We start from the raw sequence: 5980 nt of genomic DNA, 5'->3' as shown, positions 1-5980 counted from the left end.
TAGATGCAACAAAATTAGGTAGTAAACAACGAGTATAAAAGAGTTTTGAATTCACTTAGATAAAGATAAAATTCGATCGTAGGGTCCAAGCATCGACCTGAAGTCCTGGTGGCCAAGCCAGAGATCCAAACGCTGGGAAGATGAAGCTGGATTGGAAAGCCGGTGCCCAGTGGCAGGGTAGCTGGTTGGAGGCTGCTACCAGAACTAGGAGTACAGTGCCCAATCCCCAAGTTTAGGGAAATTGGTAATCAGGAGTCATAGATATACGTAGGTGTAGTTGGGAAGAAGTGATGTAGATTTAACAATAACCAACTAGAATATCAATCAGCAGTCAGGGGTAGCAGGTGCCTGAGAATTTTGAGGAGTAAATTAGTAGGAAAGGTATGGTTATTCTGCCTTTCCCGGCAAATCAGTGCCATAGTAATCTTATAATTTTAGTAAATTGGCTGACCAGTCAAGGGTCAGATACATTTGTTTATTTAAGGTAGAGCTTCGTTTAGTTAAACAACATGTATAGCAACAAGTTGCTAGGTAGTGTAGAAACAATTGTTTCAGAGACAGGGTTGCTGTGTGATTGAAACATAAAGAAACTGAGCGTCAGAGTGTAGAGTAGGAGGGCATGTGAGGAATATGCATGGGTCTCGCTCTAACCAATGTCTTTAAGCATAACTGGCAAAGCTAAGTTAGTATTAGTGCAGTGTGCAATGCAAGAAAAACAATAATTGAATAGCACATGTTGTTTACAATTTTAGCAATAAGTTTTCTCATTGCAGATCCATTTCCAATCAAGAGACCAGCGCTTGTATAGGAGCAGTCACAGGGCAAACATCAGTTTCTATTAATACATGGTATGTAGCAGAATTTGTAGAGGCAAAATAAGTTCAATCTAACAGCTATTGCGTTGAGCATTACACAGTAGACAGGCAATTTTATTTGGAGTAAAGCAGCAGGAATAATTAAATGTAAAATTTCTAATTTCAGATTTATACACCGTTAATAATCCAGCATGTGTACAGGTATCAAACGTAGAGCAGAAATCAAGTAGGATTCACCACAGGTATGTACGCAAATTTGCAGCAGTATGATGAATTAATCTGAATTTAATTTCCATTATAAGGTGTGGAGAGGTACTCATAAAGCAACTCGCAGATCCAGGCTTGTATTAGCAGATCAACCTCACGCCAGTGGCCACAGGAACTGAGACTGGAGAACCTCAGCAGGTGGGCAGATTTATTTGGAGTGGATTCATAAAAATAATTAATTCAAAATTTCTCATTGCAGATCCATTTCCAATCAAGAGACCAGCGCTTGTATAGGAGCAGTCATAGGGCAAACATCAGTTTCTATTAATACATGGTATGTAGCAGAATTTGTAGAGGCAAAATAAGTTCAATCTAACAGCTATTGCGTTGAGCATTACACAGTAGACAGGCAATTTTATTTGGAGTAAAGCAGCAGGAATAATTGAATGTAAAATTTCTAATTTCAGATTTATACACCGTTAATAATCCAGCATGTGTACAGGTATCAAACGTAGAGCAGAATTCAAGTTGGATTAACCACAGGTATGTACGCAAGTTTGCAGCAGTATGATGAATTAATCTGAATTTAATTTCCATTATAAGGTGTGGAGAGGTATTCATAAAGCAACTCACAGATCCAGGCTTGTATTAGCAGATCAACCTCACGCTAGTGGCCACAGGAATTGAGATTGGAGAACCTCAGCAGGTGGGCAGATTTATTTGGAATGGATACATAAAAATAATTAATTCAAAATTTCTCATTGTAGCTTTAGCAGATTCATTGTAGCTTAGTCCCTGTTTTGAGAGTCCAGCACCGGCAGCAGAGTCAACTGCATAGCAGACATCCAGGTTGAATTTACTACTGGTATGCGGATGCAACAGTAATAGTATGATAAGATTAATCCAAGTTTAAATTATTGTTTCAGTTACGGGGGACAAGCAGCAAGAGGACGCCAAGCAAAGCCAGTGAAGGCAGAAAAAGGAGTAGCAGGCAGCATCTGATTAATCCATGGTCCTATAAATCAGTATCACTGAGCCACATTCAGTAGACCACAGCGTTGGTTACTTGGTTTTGAGTTAGCAGTGCCATATCATTTCAGCAGGAGTAGAACAATTAAGATTGAAAATTTCACTAGGTAAGCAGATTTGTTTTGAGTAGATTAATGAAAATAATTTCGTTTAACATTTCTAATTGCAGTTTTATTCATATTTGAGTATCCAGTAAATGTACCAGAGCCAGTCACATACATAGAAGTCGCTTGAGTTTGGTTAATCACAGGTATGTAGACAAATAGGCAGCAAAATAGTAAGTTTAATCCAAATTTAAAATTTCTGTATGAATTGTGTAGAATAAGCAGCAAGGAAACGACGAGCAAGGTTGGAAGGCAAATTCAGGAGCAGCAGGCAATCTCCGATCCACCACCGGTCAAGAAACCAGCATATATTTGGAATCTAGTCGCGAAGGCAGACACCAGGATGGAACAGTCGCAAGTATGCGACGAAATTAACTCCGATCATGTCTGGAGAGGGCGAGTAAAAAGGATCAGGAACAGCAGCATAAAATAGAATTAAGAAACCCAGAATTTTATTTTTTCCAGAATTTTTCCAGAATTAAGAGAACCAATTTTAGTTTTAATGAATTATATTTAAGTAGTTTAAGTAGTTTTGTGTTATAAAATGTAATAAATCATCGATCAGATGTGAAAAATTCAACCAGTTTGGCTATTGAGTCCAACTTTTTGGGCAGTCCATCAACGGTGCGGCAGCTGCGAAGGACAGCCTTGAGTAGATCCTCAGGAGGTGAGCCTTCCATAGGGGGCTCTTCGGAGAGGGAATCCAGGTCACCTCCAGGGGAACAACTGTGGCCAGATTGGTCCGACGAGGACAGCCGCTGAGATGGTCTTTCCAAAGCGATGGGAGAGGGCATCCTGAAACGTGATTCCCGCTGCTCAGGCGCACGATGGGGTTTTTCTGGAGGAGAACAACGCATAGGTGGACCACAGTCATAACTGGAGTCGCTTGAATGGCCCTGAACCGGTAGTCCTGAACGCCGAGAGGATGCGCTGTGGTGGCGACGGCGGAGTAAGGAGTGTTTTCGATTGGATGAGGTTTTTGGTGGTTTAGAATCCAGATAGGATGGGCCAGAGTCGCTGCTGGATCTGTCACGGCCACCATGGGGTATCAAAAAGGACACACGAGGTGCCTTGAAATTGAGCCGAGTAGATGGCTTCAGTTGCCGAGCACGACGGGATGTGGTAGGATGCGATTCAGAACGTTGAGGAATCGGGCTGGAGCGATGGCAGCGAGCCGGAGAGAGTACACTACGAGATGATGTTGTGCGTGGCCGAGATGGTCGATTAGTTGTGCGAGAATCACAACTGGAGTCGCTCAAGTCATCCCAAGCTGGCGATGGAGCTCGGCGAGGTGGCTTGGAGTGATGCGGATCACGTTTAGTAGGTGAAGGAAGCGGTTTGAGTAGATTGAGCGCACGTTGAGAAGTCATTGGAGGAGATATACACTGCTGAGGCGGCGAGGTGGAAGGATGACGCTGAGCCGAGGAGTTGGTTGGTCCTTGAGAAAGACTTTCCTTTGCTTCCATGAACTTAACACAGCCTTTGTAAGTGGCAACGTGTTTGCCACCACAGTTGGCGCACTTAGGAGGAGAAGTCCACGGAAGGGAACAGTCGGCCTTGTGATGCGGGCCAGCACAAATTAAACAGACGGGATCGCGACGGCAGTAGTTCTTTGTGTGCCCGTAACGCTGGCACCGTTGACACATTGTAGGCTCATTCGATTGCCTTTGGTGCTCGATGGTAACAGACCTGTTGCAGAGCTTCTTAATAGCAAGGAATTCGTCAACACGTTCCAGGTCGAACGGTGCTACAGCAATCTCAAATAGATTCATTGCAGGAGGGAAGGAATCCTTTAAAGTTGAGTATTGATGAGACATCCAAAACAATTATTGGTGGAATGTCAACCACTTTATTAGATGAAGCAGCCATGGTACAGTTTTTTATTTTATTTTTTCCTTGGTGTGCTTGTCAAATACAACCGATCGCAGTTAAGGCTTGTGAAAGAGTGAAACAGAATCGCAATGGCTGAAAAAAAAAATGGTGCAGCACAATGAAACGAAAACTACGCATTAGAATAAGGCGACAGCGCAGAGCAACTTTAAGAGAGTATGTGCGTATAACACTTTGTTCTATGTGTGTGGGAGTTGCATACGGAGGAAAAGAAGCACAGAAGGAGAGCAGGCAATAGAGTTGTAGTTTTTGTGATAAAGGAATGCATACATATGGATAATATAAAAAAAATGGGTTGCAGGCTTTAATATTGATTCCTTTATAGTGTTATTTCCTTTAAGACTGGCAGGAAAAGGATTAATGCTATAATTTAAATGAACAATTTAGAGATCCTCATGACGTAGATGGTAAAATTTCCAAGGAACTTTCATATTGTCTTTTAATTGTATTGTAGTTAGGTCTACAAAATACTGGAGGTTGTGTTTATAGGTAAATCATTGAACTGGCTAATAGGACTCCACAGTTTTCAGGGTAGTCATAAGGATGTACTCCTTTTTTTTTTTTTTTTTTTTTTTCCATTTTTTAGGGCGTGCCTTCGATGAGGTCACAACTAGGACTGATAGCCACTACCAGAGTGGTTACAGCTTTTTATTTGCGTAATATACAGTGATTACTTACACTAATACATTTTATACAAATATTAGATAACATAAGAAGCAATTAATAACAAGCTTATAGAAATAATTGAATTACTAACAGTTTTTAACATATAAGATTTGGAGTATCAATAAAGAGAAAAGTAAACAGAATAACTGAAGTATTTTATGAATAATGCAGATTTAGTATAAGGATAATTATTTACTAAGAACGTTGAGTCCAAGCGTCGACCTGGAATCCTGAAGGCCAAATCAGTAGTCAGAACGCTGGGAATATGGAGAACGAATTGGAAAGCCGGTACTCAATGGCAGAGTAGTTGTTTGGAGGCTACCGCAAAAGTTAGGAGTTCAGGAGTCACAGATGTAAACAGATGCAGTTGGTGAGGAATGATGCAGGTTAAGAGTAGTAGGATATAATTTGGAGCAATTAAATAATAGATGCAACAAAATTAGGTAGTAAACAACGAGTATAAAAGAGTTTTGAATTCACTTAGATAAAGATAAAATTCGATCGTAGGGTCCAAGCATCGACCTGAAGTCCTGGTGGCCAAGCCAGAGATCCAAACGCTGGGAAGATGAAGCTGGATTGGAAAGCCGGTGCCCAGTGGCAGGGTAGCTGGTTGGAGGCTGCTACCAGAACTAGGAGTACAGTGCCCAATCCCCAAGTTTAGGGAAATTGGTAATCAGGAGTCATAGATATACGTAGGTGTAGTTGGGAAGAAGTGATGTAGATTTAACAATAACCAACTAGAATATCAATCAGCAGTCAGGGGTAGCAGGTGCCTGAGAATTTTGAGGAGTAAATTAGTAGGAAAGGTATGGTTATACTGCCTTTCCCGGCAAATCAGTGCCATAGTAATCTTATAATTTTAGTAAATTGGCTGACCAGTCAAGGGTCAGATACATTTGTTTATTTAAGGTAGAGCTTCGTTTAGTTAAAACAACATGTATAGCAACAAGTTGCTAGGTAGTGTAGAAACAATTGTTTCAGAGACAGGGTTGCTGTGTGATTGAAACATAAAGAAACTGAGCGTCAGAGTGTAGAGTAGGAGGGCATGTGAGGAATATGCATGGGTCTCGCTCTAACCAATGTCTTTAAGCATAACTGGCAAAGCTAAGTTAGTATTAGTGCAGTGTGCAATGCAAGAAAAACAATAATTGAATAGCACATGTTGTTTACCAATTTTAGCAATAAGTTTTCTCATTGCAGATCCATTTCCAATCAAGAGACCAGCGCTTGTATAGGAGCAGTCACAGGGCAAACATCAGTTTCTATTAA

At 41.0% G+C, this 5980-nt stretch overlaps 2 long non-coding RNA genes across 2 annotated transcripts; both read left to right on the top strand.

Moving 5' to 3' along the window:
• Positions 1–768: 768 nt before the first annotated feature.
• Positions 769–1202, top strand: LOC138927710 (uncharacterized). Its single transcript, XR_011444187.1, has 3 exons — positions 769–848; positions 982–1057; positions 1118–1202. It is a non-coding gene; the product is annotated as an uncharacterized lncRNA (long non-coding RNA).
• A 594-nt stretch (positions 1203–1796) lies between these two features.
• Positions 1797–2707, top strand: LOC138927711 (uncharacterized). Its single transcript, XR_011444188.1, has 4 exons — positions 1797–1887; positions 1949–2158; positions 2221–2301; positions 2372–2707. It is a non-coding gene; the product is annotated as an uncharacterized lncRNA (long non-coding RNA).
• Positions 2708–5980: the final 3273 nt, after the last annotated feature.

Source organism: Drosophila bipectinata, unplaced genomic scaffold, assembly GCF_030179905.1.
Source record: "Drosophila bipectinata strain 14024-0381.07 unplaced genomic scaffold, DbipHiC1v2 scaffold_59, whole genome shotgun sequence".
NCBI lineage: Eukaryota > Metazoa > Arthropoda > Insecta > Diptera > Drosophilidae > Drosophila > Drosophila bipectinata.
Note: the sequence above shows the minus strand (reverse complement) of the source record. Positions and strands in the feature narration are given on the sequence as shown.